The sequence below is a fragment of the Ooceraea biroi genome, chromosome 5 (assembly GCF_003672135.1).
Source record: "Ooceraea biroi isolate clonal line C1 chromosome 5, Obir_v5.4, whole genome shotgun sequence".
NCBI classification, from domain to species: domain Eukaryota; kingdom Metazoa; phylum Arthropoda; class Insecta; order Hymenoptera; family Formicidae; genus Ooceraea; species Ooceraea biroi.
This window is the reverse complement of record NC_039510.1, coordinates 820,561-836,093: the sequence shown is the minus strand read 5'-3', so window position 1 is coordinate 836,093 and position 15,533 is coordinate 820,561. Positions and strand designations below refer to the sequence as shown.

Sequence of the window (15,533 nt, the reverse complement as noted above, 5' to 3'; positions counted from 1 at the left end):
GAAGCGAATTTCCAACATTTTCTCTCTTCCCGTCGAATATATTCCAACAATTTTTCAGTGCTTTTGTCATTCACATTATTTCAACCGTTTTTTGTAAAATCTATTTTACTATTTTAAAATCTACCTTGATGCGAGTCGAAGCGCGAAGACCGGCACTGGACAGACCCGTCATCGTTTCGGGTATCGGCCGCTAGAGGTGCGCCGATCGCGTCTCGGCTGCGGCGCCAGCGTTTAGTCTGCCGCAGTCAGCAGCGCGCGTGGGTTGTATCGTATCGTGTTGCGTCGCGTCGCCTTTCCTCTGAATTCTCTCTCTCTCTTTCTCTCTGTTTTTCGCCGTAACTCTCCTCGGCGACGAGAGTCACGCGAGTAGAGAGGCAACACGGGTACGAGTGCGAGGAGAATTCACGCGAGAGATCGTGCAATTGCGTGAGGCCGGGACGAGGGATCCCGAAGCGGCCTGAAGTTTGCGTTTCTTTGCGCGCGCTGCGCAGCATCCTGTGCGCGGCGACGTTGCGTTCGCGCTCTTTCGCCTCGTGCGAAAGGAGATCGCAAATTCCCGCGACCTTTTGCGCGTCCTTATTGTACGCGCGCGCGGCGGCGGCGCGCGGGCTTGTGTGTGTTCGCGGGTTACGCGGAAGGATGTGACAGTGTTCGCGCGTAGCAAACGACCGCGAGCCGGTGAGCGCGTAAGTTCGTCCTCGAGAGTGTTTGCCGGTCCCCGTCGGCGTCGCCGAAGTTTCCGAGTATCGCGGTGTGTCGCGGTTGTGCGTGCGGCGTACTCTGTGGTGATGCCAGAGGCGGATAACGAACAACGAGTAGTCGGGAACAAGTCGGAGGAGCTGCGACAACGAGCGCGCTGAAGGTGTCCGCGAAGCAAGGACGACGTGAAGTTGCCGCCGCTGTGCCTAACCAACGGATACCTGCGGGTACGTGCCGGACGGCAGCTCTCTCTCTCTCCACACGGTAAGTACAATACCGATCTCTCTTTTTATCTCGCGCAGAGGAGTCCTGTCCGGGAATACTTTTCCCGGATAATTCTTTCGTCCTGTCATGCACATGGCTCGCAGCGAAACATGCATGTGTGCGTGTGTGCGTGCGTGCTCGCTCACGCGAATACGTTCCTTTCCTGTTGGGATGCACACAGCGGGAGAGTCGGGGTTCCTACCTGAATTCTCCGTGGCACACGAGGCGGTGCTCACGCTCGCACTCCTCGCTCGAGTTCCCTCCGTGCTCGGGTAACGCGGTCTCGCCCGGAATGGAATCTGGTCCGACGAACGTCTCGCGGGATCTCTCGTTGTCTTCGACTCTTCCATCGGCGAGTCCTGGGTCGTTATTGTTCGCCGAGCGGCGCGTGACGGTACCAACTACCAGCTCGTAGGTGAACGCGATTCGGATTCAGAGTTATTCGTGGGGATCGTTCTGGAAGTAGTAGCGCCTCACGAGCGTTTACGCTCGACGAAGTTTCAAAAGCCACGGTGATTATCGAGCAATTATCGATGCCTGTTGTCAGTAAAACACGGAGATTCGGGCATTTAAACACGCGTAATGTGTAATATGTTAAATGGGAATATTTAATTGGGTACGCGTGAAAAATGTGACTCGGTATGGGAATACGTTCGCGCGAGAAATACGTTCGGATACGTTGAATCAAGTGCACAGAGTCCAATTGCGGTGATTTGATCACCGGAGAAATATCTCCGGTAATTATCTAATAACAATCTTATCATGTAATGATAATCCTCACTAAGTTACACGTGTGTACTTCAATGCATTTTAAAAGTATGTATTTTAAATCGTCGAACACCGAGCGCAGTTTCCACTGAACGTTTTTACTGATAGTACGTCGCGCAGTTGTTGAGAGAGCAGTGATTAAAGTGTACACGGTACACTTAACCTTGGAGTACAACTCTGTGTGTCTTTCGAGTCTCGCGTTATGAGCATTGGACTTTTTCGGATATTTACGTTGATGCGCTCGCACGACCGTGAAATTGCTTTACGATGTAATTGACGCCGGGGTCTGCTCTCACACGTGTGACACACGAGGAATCCTGATGGAGCGAACGTACGTCTTCTGAGATAGAAGATTTCCACCACGTAATCTTCAATAAGTTGCGCGGGAATTTTTGACTCAATTGAGATTCCTGTTGCATCCAGATTCGTTCCGTCGAGCTCTCCGACTCGAAATATATAGCCGTGAAAAAATTGCAGGGACACAACGCAGCGTGTCTCTCTCTCTCTCTCTCACACTCTCTCGAGCTGAAGGGGAGAAAAAACTGGGGAGATGGCGATTTTTTATGATTTTATCCGAAACAGAATTGCGAAAAATGGCGTGTTTTGAAAGCTATGGGGATCTGCGATGCATAATAGAGAAGCAGGATCGAGGAAATAAATATCCCTCCTGTAAAAAAAGTCCCGCGAAAAACACTCGCGCTTGCAGTGTTTACTCCGTATACGTATATCAATCTTCAGCAAGTCGACTGTTGTCCGTAGCAACATTTACGGACGCGAGATATCAATTCTTCTGCAGATGCAATCAATCTATTATGGTTGGCATGAAATAAGATATCGAACTCCTTGCTCGCATGAGAGAGAGAGAGAGAGAGGGGGGGGGGGAAAGACCGGAAATAGAGATCCGTTTCGATTTCCGTTGTCCGTGCTTGTTTATCGCACGCAACTCTTCATGAACGGGCTTCTATTTTTAAGATAATGGGCTCCTCCAAAATTTTTCCGCGTTGCGTTTTCCATCGAGTATCAACGAATCGCTCAAATGCACAAATAATTGGCAAGAAATTTAGCATTTCGTAAATAAACATCGTTACCGGTGCTTTCCGTGATGACAAGAGTGCTGCGAACCAGTTTGCCAGCGTAATTGGTGTGCGTTGTCAATTTCGAGTGTACGTTATTATCAAGTTCGAGGAGAACTTCGCCTCGAGGACAAGATCCGCTTTGCAATATTATAAACGCAGTTATTTGTACGGGCTCTTCCTTCCTTCCTTCCGTCATTGAAAGTCGAGACAACCGAAGCGTTCTATTAAAACGACAATCGAGCCACCGGGTACCGAGCAAGGGTCGACAATTACGTGGAGCATTTAATTATAAGATCTCATCTCGCAGTTTAGAAGATCTCTGAATACGACGAGAGAAAAGTCAATTCCGTGTCCTCCTCCCCTTCCCTCCTCCCATCTAGCAACGAGAAATGCTAGCTCTTTCGTTCGGCAAACACGATCAAAATAACGACTGCGGGATGTGTTGTGGGACGCTGACCGGAAATGTATACATTTATTGCAGGAAGCAGCAGATCCTATTAGCGATACTATTGGCAATCGTGATAGAAATGTGCTCGATAAATAATAGCTTCTTGTTTTCATTAAAGTATTCTATAGCAAACGCGGAAAGCTAATATTGACGTGTCAGTTAATTAATTTCCTATAGAATAATTTCTAACACGTACTCCCCGCGAGGTGATGTTTCAATAAAGTATTTCGTAGCGGATCTTCTAAGTGCGTGATGATTTATTCGTCACTCAATAGCGAGCATACCTGCACCGCTCATTTCCGTTTCAATAACGTTTCGTACACTGTTTCGATGGCTGAAAATTCGAAATCGCTGTTTGATATTTTTATATCCAACGATCGTATCCCCGAGCGGGAATGTATGCGCCTTTTTTTTGTTTATAGATTCCACATTGATATGGAAATATATAGCCACGCCACATTAATGAGAGTGCTTCGTTTTCTCAATATAGTCTCAATATATTCGATAATCGATATTCGCAGCGCGCTTTTTCAAGTCTAAATATCATGCTAGTTAAGCATACTTTCTCGAATTGTTCCTCGCGTTGTTACGACGTAATCAAAGACGACGTCTGCTGTTCCGCGCGGCGAAATGAAACGCAAACGAGCAGTATCGATCCCCTTTTCGTGCTTCTCATATGTTTATCCGTGGCGTAATATCCTTTACTGTTAAAAATACCAACCAGAAATACCGGCACGTAACCATCCATTCACCATGATATCATAATATTCATACGTGTTATTTTTATCCTAACATCATCATTCGTATATTAATACTCGAAATATAATAGAGCACGTATCGATCTATCTGACCGCGTATATTCATTGGCACGTTTGGAGCCCATGGCAGCCTATTTCGGCCATAAATCGATTATGTCGTTGAACCCTCGAACCGTTCTCGTGTGCCATGTTCTTTCGCTCCTGACCGTCGCGACGGATTTTTGACACATCGTAAGACATGCTCTCGTATGAGTTAGTTACTCACTCCTCGTATGAATCACGCAACGAGTCACGAGTCTACGCTGTCGTGCCTGTCGAGATCTCGTCATACCAGTTGTCATACATGATCGTATGTATCGTGTCGTGATAGATCTCCTGGCGTGACGCCACGTCTGTCATCATTCTTTAAAATTTCATTGGATAAATAAGAAGTAATCAACGGAATTTGGAGTTTAAAACGTCATTGACTACGACAATTTTTAGAAATTCTCGTGTTTCAAACTGAAATGTAGTAAAAGTGGAAGGAGATAGGAAAAAGTGACAGAGAAAACGACAGGCAGAGGGAGAAAGAAAGGTGGGGAGCGTTTTCTGGAAAGAATAAGCATTCATAAAAGACGGAAGAAAACGGAACGAATAAAATAGAGGGAGCGTGTAATAGGACGACAATACGCGTTCAACACTGGAACCGTTGAGAAATGAAAAAAAGTTTAAAAAATCTGTATGCACTCGTGCAAGGTGAAGGAAGGGAATATAAGGAGAACGCAATAATTCAGATAGTAATGGTATTTAATAATATTTCGCTTTACTTAGCAACATAACATTTTATGAAGCTCGTTTGAGAGATTATTCTAAAGTCTCACTGCACATATATGAAAGATCCATAATACAATTTGGTTTCATGTATTAGATATAACGAGATTACGGATGACGGATCGTATTATATGCGAACAAATATTATTTTCGATTCTACGTAGATACACGTTCAGACAGACTAGACGTTTTTAATAATGTGTGGTAAATAAATTTTATATATGCGTCGGTAATGTGTGGTAAATAAATAATAAGTTAGATATAAATCTCGTTCTCTCATGTCTCAATTTAATTATTTGGTTTAAGTTTAGCAAAACTGCATTGAAATGAAAAATGGTATTAATAAAAAGACCAATTAAGTGAATAGAAAATGATGATTCTGATCGATCGCCTTTGTAATTGCATTTTAGCTATTTTAGCGGCGCTATTTTGGCCTCCTTCGTTGCGGCTTGTGCATTTTTGAAGTCGAACGTCGTTCATGCTCCCCTATCCGCGCTTAAATCTGACTGCAGTCATTAGTCACGCTTTATTTCGCGTCAGTCTGTGTTATTCGCACTAAAATAGCGGCCTTCCTTCGAGAACGGCTTGACTCATTGCACAGTTCTGAAAGCCATTCATGAAACCACGCGCGAGCGCGCGTGACTTTAATGATTCCGTATGCGCATCGGGACGCATCGCGCGCCGATAAAATGTTTCTCCGGAGTCAGCTGGTTCTCGTCATCGTCGTGACGTTATCTCCAGCGGGATCGGGGACGGCAGTTTCCGTTTGCCCGCGCCGCGTGCCGACGACGACGACGACGACGTCAACGTCGAGGAGGGTGGCACTCATTACCTCGCAGTTGGCGACGTGCACACCTTCCTGAAAATCGCGGTGTAGAAATAGAAACGTCGGGCAAACGTAACATTTTCGCGAAAATCCGGAAACCGACGTTTTTTCCCCTCCGTGTGGAGTTCGTGCTATTGTAAGTTGGTCGGGTTAGCGCGATCTCCTTTCGAGGATCTCGAGTGCGCGAATTCACAAAATTTTTGGTCGCATATGTGAAACCATGTATATCACAGACAATGTGTTTGATATTATGATTCTCTAATAATAATAAGGCTGATAAGGCTCAGTAATTAATTAATGTTACTATATGCGGTAATATGAACATTAATATATACATATACATATTTGTAGAGAGATATGCAGAGATTTCGAGCAAATGTTTGTGCCAGACTTATCCCAATTAGTATTTTCTTTGCAGAACTCGGAGGAAACATTTGCGACGAAAAGTTCGACTAAAGTTTTTAACGTGCATTAACGCGCACATAGAAATATAAAATATGCTAATGAAATATTTGCAGAGATAGTGTGTGGTAACTGCTATTAGAATCTTGATTTCGAATCTTCTATTGATTTTTCCATCGCCGCAAAGAAAACATCTTTTTTCATTTAATGTCGCGTCAACTGTTGAATAGTTAATAGCGACATGATATTTAAGAGCTGTAGTTAGTTACACTGTAATGTTGCAGTGGTTTGTCAAATAATTGTGTGCTTTTTAGAAAGGTAAAATATTTGACACGTTAAATTTTGTACGACTGAAAAGTCGAAAATTGTGCAGGTAATTGCCGCTGATGGAAAGCAATTTGAGGTATTTCCAACTACCTTTTAAAGAAAGAACGATTTTCGAGGAGCGTGATGAATATTTGCGCAGAGTTAACTTTGAAAGAGTTTGAAATAAACAGTTTAAACAAAATAGTGTAGCGCAAAAATTTATAATAATTGATTGTCATTGAAAACACAAAAGTAAGAATATTGAAGTTGATTGTGTATATGCACCACATGCCAGTTTGTAAAACTAGGGAAAAAATATTCGAACGGAATAATTTTCTCCGTATTGTTTTTAGAAAAAGCTACGCGCGGCTCACCTATGAGACTATGTACAGCTCCAGTCAGCACAAATCTAGCATGGTTCAGCGCAATTTGAAAAGCAACGTTGTTAAAAGTGCTGCGTTAGCCATGAGAACATTTTATCTTTTAAAGAATAGCGTCGGTTGTAGCACGTAACGTCCGGGGCAGAAACCGGCGCAAGTTTAACATCGACTTGCTCTGTAAATTGTACGTGTAATTGTTTAGAAATAATGCTACGGTGTAATCCGATTTATAATCCGAGAACGAATGCAACGAGTGTAAATCAGAATGCGCAGAGATACATCCGCGTTATACTCATCTCGAATGCAAAGTACACTCGCTAAATTGCAGGAACTGCATCAAATTACAGATATCACAAAACAAGAATAAAGGAAATTATTAGCCGAACATAATTGGCCTGGGTTTTGCAGGCTCCCTATATAAAACATCTACTTCGGGAATAGATTGACCTCACGGTCGACGTGTCGGCGCAGGACGAAACAGGAACAGTCTTGTGCCATAAATAACTATGTATTACGTTGACAGACAGCGCTACATTATGCACATTCCATAAAGGGCACTTACCCTGATTAAGTCTCTAGGCTTATTACGCGATATAGACGCATATGCACGATATAGGTGCATCGGATATTACCCCAACTGACGAGAACACGCGGAAGAAGCGAAGGGCGCGTGATAAACGTGTCTCAGGGATGTTTTCACCGCGGGATCGATGATTCCCTCCGAGAAATTAATTACTTCGCGCGCGCGCGCTGGGCTTGAATGTCGATGCGATGCAGCTCTTATTGTTTGCTCAGCCTGCCGTCCCCTTCCGCGTTACGCAGACGTTACATCATACACGCGCGGTGTTTTCACTCGTGCCGGCGGAAAGTGCACATTGTAATCTGATTTGAAGTCCGCTCGGAGTGCGTGGCGTCCACGTTGACGCTACTCGTAGGAAACAGGAGCGACACGCAAAGCAGATCTGCGTGACCGATAACACTCGCGGGAGCCCGCGGGAGGAACGAGGGGATGGAGGGACGTTCCTCTCCCTCGCTGCGTGAGGGATGTATTATTTCGTGCATAACGCTCTTTATACATTCGGATCATTAGTGACGTCGCGGAGGCGCCGGGCGTCGTAACGAGGCGCGGTCGACGTGCCGCGCGCTCGTCAATCATGACGATAAGGCGCTTTATCCGGTGCTTATTTCAACTCTCCCCTCCCCCTACCCCTCAAATTCCTCATTCCAGTGCGACTTCGTACTCGCGAGTCGCGAGCACTCTTCCTCGATTTACTCTTTCGCCGGTTGGCAAAAGAAAGGATTTCCCGTGCGTCTGTGAGCGCGCGCAATGTCCGAGAGTCGACGCGGAAAAGAGTCTCGGGCTTTCAGATCCGTAAACGGTATGGACGCGGGGGTATATCTTCTTGTGTGTTATACGCGTTTCAGATCATGTGAAAAGGGAAACCGACGCTCCTATTTCCTCTTTTCTTTTTCTTTTTTATTTTATCCGTTTGCCCTGTTCGCCCGCTCTTATCTTCCTCTTCGTGCCTCTTTTGCGGGAACGTACAGCCACTCGGATGGATGGACCGAATGGACCGCGAAGGAACGGATCGAGCTCTGGAGCTTTCTAAATCCGCATCGATCGCTCGTAATGGACGAGACGACATGTCGGCCGGGATGACTATGAATTTTTGATACGATCACGTCGAAATCATTATGCCTTGTCAGCGCGATTTACAATCCACGTCGCGCGCGCGTAATGTAAGACTTATGAGGCCCCGTCGTGCTTCGAATAATAATCCTTCGTCGCGCTGGAACTACTTCAGATTCGTCAGAGGACGTTTCTCAAATAAGGGCCGACGACGACGGGCCACCAAAGAAAAAACATCACGCCGGAAGTTAATTTAACTCGCGTATCTTCTCGTTGTATTTGCAGCTTTAACGGCACAGTGATATCTAACGAGACGTCCCGACTATGCTATTGCTGTTGCGGCACATCTTGAGCCATGGTCTGATCTCGAAGAAATTGCCACTATATCTTAATACTAACGGAGAAGGGGAAACGCGTTTTACAGAGCTGAAGATCATCCTTATATTTCTGCATGCCTCTTCATCTCTTTTTCATATTATATTCTGTGTAGTGCGCGATATCTAAAAAGAACTTAGATATTAAGAATGCAGTCTTTAATAAATTTAGAATTGAAAATGTAATAACGAAAATTCCACGAAAATTCCGATTTCAGTCGGAAATCGGAGTTCAGCTTGAAGAAATATCCAAATGTCAGAGCTACGACTGACAGATCTTGCCGCTCCGTTTTAGCATCCGGGACGGATTTCGTTTTAAAATTTAATTTCCCGGATAATTGCTGGGGCCGATGTTTAACGCCAGATATGGAAGTTACTTGTACGAACGCACGGTAAAATATAACGCCAGTCTGAAAACCGAGTCCGGATTAATCGAGCATATTGCCACGTTTTACAAGTTGGTTTGCGTCTGTTCACCGCTCTTTGTTCGCACATTGCTATTCGATAGTCCTTTTGCGAGTGATGCATCACCGCTCCGAAGTTTTACAGCTTGCTCGGCGGAGGTAGGAGAGACAGAAAAAAACGTCATTTGAAATATCGAGCCGCTCTATCGTGGACGGATAACAAGGGCTCCTAGCGGCCACGCGACAAAGCCGGTAATTGTTGTTGGATTTAGTATAGCCATGATCTCCCTGAATGTGCGCGTTTATCACTATGCACTTCGGCTGCACTGTTCCCGCAATAAAAAACGCTCGCGAAGATTATTCACGGAAGATGAGTGAAAAAATTCTTTTTCCTCGTAGATATCGTAGCGAGATTATGTTACATATAATTAATGGAGTTGCGAGTCTCGTGCTATTACCGTAATTACCTCGATTATCATAATTGTTATTGTGATTATACACGCGGGTGGCACGCGTGTATTGTTACACAAATACGTAGAGTAAATTAGCCTTCTTAATCATACCGGCGCGCTGCGGTATCGGGTTTAATGGAATTTTTGCGGGCGCGCTATTAAATAGTAGATGCGACCAAACATTGCAATTTAACTCTCTTTCTCTCGCTGCCCCTGCCGTTGTTCTTAGCTGCTGGAAAAATGTTTGAATAAATTTTTCATTATATTTGACTGCCGCGTGCGCGAAGGTGCATGTATAACGTGTAGGTGTAATTACATTGGAAACGAGAGGAGGAAAGAGATTCAGGGCATTATAATGCCGGTCGGTCGGTATCAACAGTCTGGATTATATGCACAAGTGTTCTTTGTGTCGTGCGACGCGTCGAGCACGCGTCACGCGATAATGTACCGCACATTTAACGCTTCTTACATATCTCGAAACAGATCTTGCGCGATGCACCGTCAAACGCTCCAGTTTCGACGGGGCTGCTAAAGACCTTTTCTTCGTAAACCCGCTGAAAGTGCAAACGTGCGAATGTTAACACGTCCTTATTGAATGCGTTCGTTAACCCAATCGTCGCGTCGTCACGGCGCGTAACAATGACAGCTATACTTTAACGTTCGCTTTAGTCGTTCACTCGTGAAACTCTCTACAAAGTTTCTCAAAGGAACAGCCCCGTAGCGTTTCACCGCCTCTCTCCTGTTCAAAGTGGATGGAGGGTATAAGTAATTTTCTTAATGTACGCGTCACATTTGCGCGCGATAAGAAGCGCGGACTAAAAATGATATCGTGGACGAATGTCAGATTTATATCGCTCCTGCTGGCGAGATGGCATCTCGACGTCCCCGCAACAAGTCAAAATAAATGGAGCTCCCTCGCGCGGTATCAACTTGTGTGCCTAGCGGGAGTCCGTAAAACTGCAGTTAACGTAAACGCGTTGCTTATTTATACGACACGTTCTTAGCGTGCGTACCGTGGGTGGCGAGGACGACATAAACGGACAGTCCGAGTGTTTGATCAAGTCACATGTCGTTTGTGCAACGTCACGAGTAAAGTTTTAATTTCGGTGAGAACATCGTTGTGTAATTTGCTTTTTGGAATCTGGCCTTTATCGCCGTCACTTTAATTTTTTTCAATTTTATTTAACTACGTGGATTAAAGCGGCGTTAAATAATCTCGAAATTATTTAATGCCGCTTTAATCCATGTAAAAAACAATTATCGCGAGTAGAACAATATAATATGACTGGTCTCTTCTCGGATCGCATGATGCATTCCCTTGCGTCCTTGTGCGTAATCTGATACGTAATTATCATTTTTTTCGCGCCGACTACTGGTCTCTGACGTAAGATACCCAGTTCTCGATACCTAGTAAATAACAAGATCTTATTACCATCATCCTGTATTGCAAGACACAGAATGCAGGAGAGATGTGTAAATTCTGGATTCATTTTTCAATCTACAACGTTCTCAACTTACAACATGCATCATTGTTTGCACGAGACACGTAATTGTATCAATTAAACATGAAAATAAGTCTTCCGATACGTGCATAGAACCGTGCTTGCAAACCCATGTCCATTTATTTACAAGTTAATGCTTGTACCTTGATGCGCCATGAAAATAGGACTCTAAAGAATATGAATATGATTGACGAGGATTAATGGGTGCGCAATTCGAATTATATAGCGACATTTATCATCGGATACTGACAATTGCGATGCACCACAGCGATGCACAAATCCTCGGTGGTTCCGTTAAAAATGATACAATCCGCGAGGACAGTCTTCGCCAGGAGCAATTTCTATTTTGCGAAACGTATATTCCATTGACACATTTCTCTCGCGGCATCCGCGATCGAATTCGGGATGTGTTTGACCAATTAAATATTCAATCTCGTCGGCGCTCTGGCCGCTTTTTCTCCTTTCTCCCTCCCTTCAAGCAAACAAATCGGGGGAAACTTCACCTACCACTTCGATTGTACTTGGGGCAGGATCTGAATATCGGAAAATACATCGGCCGTTAGTTCGACAGCTTCTAATATGAAAATGATTAAAACGTTGAGGAGGAGAGAGAAGTCCCGAGTAAGAAAGTTAGATTAAAGTCAAAGTTCAAGTGTGATCGACTAGCCCGATGTTTGCCAAGCTCGTGCTCGAATCGACTGCGAACTTCGCGAATTACATTTTTCATATAGGCATTAATCAACGTCGTGCAAATCGACATCATTTCCTGAGGGGGAGAAGGGTGGAGAAACATGTAATGAAATAGCCGCCGACACTATGTTCGGGTGTGCGGAAAGGCAGATTAAAGATAGGTATATAATCAATCAAGACTCGTCCGCGCGCGCGCGCGTGTAATTTTTTGGAAAAGAAAAGAAAAATGACCCAGCCGATTCGCCGAGATATTAGAATACATACGCACACGCACACGCGTGCACAGTTACATGAAATGAAAATTATCACACACGATACTAGAAACTACATATGTAAATTGTAAGCAAATTATTGCTGCGGATCGTTAGTGAGAATTGTTGGCGAACGATTCAATAATCGACACGTGAACATTACGGAATTGATGTCCGTATTTTTGATCTGCGTTTTGCCGTTCGTTATACGCGCAGTTATCGCGATAAATGCTTATCGAAACGCTCGATCTGTGTTGTAGCAACGCAATTAAAAACGAATCTCGCAAGTCACTCGCGACTCCAAGTACAGAGCAAGATGATGCATGTATAGTTGCCCGCGCGTACCGGCGCGGCGAGCCGGCTCGAAATCCCGAATACGACGCGCGAGTTGGTCGCAAATAATTCTGTCGATATTTGCTTCCGTTTCGCGATTTGACATTCGCGAGATTATTCCCATCGACGCTCCGCAAACCCGTAATGCGCGGAATGCCGAAAATACTAGGAAATCGCGCGCGGAGATGCATCCGCACCGCGCGAGACACAGCCGGGCGAAGAGATGTGGTACAGCTGAGCGAGCGCTATTACGTAGGTAAATATATTTCTGCAAGAGGGAAACGGTGAACGCGTGCGTGTAGTCGACCGATTCAATATCTAAAAAGTGACATTTCTTGCGTATACATACTCTGCGCCGCTCTTAATGTCAAAGACGGAGGCCGCGTGCTTTGCGTCGTTCACAAGAGTGCGTTTATGGAGATACAGTTGGAGCGTAGACATTTTGCCGACAGCGAAAGAGAAGGTGTGTGTGTGTATCTGAGAGAAACAGATAGAAAGAAAGGAAACGCGTTATATGTATATTCATATGAGTGCGTGTTACGTCATTCTTTATCAAGGACTGTCGGGAATGATACATCGTCGCAGCAATTTGTCGCAAAACTTCAATTACTCGGGCATTAAGCAGTGCACTGAGGTAGACGTTGCGTAAGAATAGCAATAATTTAAAAAGTCCGTGTAGACCAACGGATTCATTCTTTACAGTAAATCGATGAGCTGTCGGACGAGTTCAACTGAAATTGAAGAATATATTTTCAAACCAAACTAGCTTTAGAAAACAGATATTACGTGTGGTAAAGGTTCCATGAACTTTTAACAGGTTCCATAATCTCTCAAAAGTATCTCAGGTTTCGAAACAGGATCTCCGATCCCGAGTATCATCAATACACACAATCCAGATGCAAACAGAGGGACAGTTCTTCGTTCTCTCTGGTTGTTATCGCTTCGTGTGAGTCACGCGTTGATTTTTAATATCCAAGATAAGCGATGGCAATATAAAGCCGGCTTTATACCTATTCACGATGCACAGTCGTATTAACGGTAAGGTAACATTAAAATCGAGGTCGCGTTCGGCGCCACGCGCGCGCAATTTTCTCCGTCTGCCCACGTCAAGGCGGATTCCCTTGCTCGAACTCTCGCTCAAAGGCAAATCGCGCCGCGTTTCCAGTGCATTTTAGATACATACTTTTTTTCGAGAGATGATTCGCGAGTTGAAGCGAGTTACACGTGCGGATTGCCTTCGAAAAATGCATTCTGCGATAAACGCTTAAAATGCGTGAAGTCACAAGAACGCGCACAACTTTGCGATCGTTGCATCCGCTTGAAATTCAAGGTGATGTTGCGTGCGGGAGTACGTAGTACGGTGTGCGTAAGATTGTGGGCCTATTCGGGACCATTCGCGGCCGAATGTTCAGGTTAATGGGTTAAAGGGTGCGTCGATGTACGAGCGTACGCACCCTTCCGGCGATAAATTTCTTTCTTATCGTTACGTTTCGTTTCACGGGTCGATTGAACGCGCTCGAATGTGAAGTAGGTTTGCTTACTGCGTGAGGGAAACACCGTAAAAGCGATTAACGATCACCGCAATTTCGCAACGTCGGCAGACCTGAACGCGCAAAGAGCGCGTTAAACGCGCGCTAAACTCCCGTGAGGTTCAGGATAATTTTCGAGGATTACATGAGTAAAAAGGTACGTCCGGCGTACAATCATTATGTAATGCTTGCTCACATTTCTGTCAAAGTGCTCTTCCTGGCACACGCCGACGTTGAAGCGAGAGGAGGACGGGAAGGAAAAGAGACTGCGAAAAAATTCGCGTTTTGATTATTAAGTCAATTATTATTTTCCATGTCGGCGCGCCGTCGTCGCGACGCGCTGATATTCTTTCCGCTTCGCCGAGGAGGCGCGGCCAACCAGCCGGAAGTAGAGAAACTTGCGCTTGCTCCCCTTCATTATTGCTTCGCGAAATCGCGGTGCTTGGATTTAGTCGATCTGGCTTGCTCGTGAACAGGAACGGCTGAGAATCGAGAATTCATTAATATGTACGTACGACGGAGTTGTGTTTTTCGTCGCGTTTCCCTGTTCTTTGCCGATGAGATTGGATATTAAAACACAGAAAATTCTGTCGTTTATCATCGAACTTCTTGGCGAATAATACATCGCCAACCGACCGGTGCAAATCCCTTTCATGAATTTAACACGGCTGTTCGATGAACACGATTTTACAAGCGATATGTATGCCTAGTTACGCTCGGACATAATAAAGACCGCATTCACGAATCGCGCGATATATTCTAGTATTACCATTACTGATTAATATATCTGCCACAAAGTACATTATCGATGCGATATTATTTAACGCGCGCGCGTGCACACGTGAACACCGTTATTGCAGGAACGTGATAAAGATAACTTGATTTTTCAGTTCTACATTTCGGTTCTGGAATCGAACAAATGTGCACGTGGTCCGCATTTAGTGCATGTAAAAACTCTTCCTTTTACAAAATGATGTTTATCAAGAGATGTGCACGCGGATATCACCCTCGCGCTCACGGTAATAAATGGATACGTTTGCGCACGATTCTTTTTACACAATTCTTCTTTTCGCCCGCGTTCATTATCGCTGTCTAATCTCTCGATCTCGTGGACCGAGTGGTCAGGCGGACCGAGAAGTCGCTCGAAAAGCCGACGTTGATGTACGATGCGGAATTTCACGAACGTGCCCTCCGAATTGCACGGCCAGGGTAGAAAACTGCGAATTTTTCCGTCGCGCGCGAGTGTGTTGCCTGTTTTATTCTCCGCTGGCGCGCTGACGCGACGGCTCCACTTTTTCCGAGCTGTTTGCTCCATTTTCCCGCGACTCGGTTCATTAAGCGCGCGCAACGTGCACGCGCAAACATACGGTCCAATTACGGGAGTTTGTACATAATGATCTAATTGCGGTATCGAGGAGCGGATTGGCTATGCTTCATCCATCCACTATTCGGCATCGGTCGGCATTACGCACCGGCGTCCGCGCTGGGTTGCTGCCGGCCGCGCGAATCGGCGTAGCGTAGCGGTCGACGAGCGCTAAAGATGAGCTCGTATTAAAATATTCATGCCTCATAAGAGCGTCATGTGCGCCGACCGTTCCCTGGGAGCGATGTAAAATCGCGAGAGCGCGTGC

At 45.2% G+C, this 15,533-nt stretch overlaps 1 protein-coding gene across 1 annotated transcript in view; it reads left to right on the top strand.

Annotated features, from left to right (window-relative positions):
* Window positions 1–222: 222 nt before the first annotated feature.
* Window positions 223–15,533, top strand: part of LOC105279311 (amphoterin-induced protein 2) — a 192,692-nt gene continuing 177,381 nt past the window's right edge. Inside the window, exon 1 of the mRNA XM_026969946.1 lies at window positions 223–963. The gene's annotated coding sequence lies outside the window, so the exon portion shown is untranslated. The remainder of the gene's footprint in view (window positions 964–15,533) is intronic.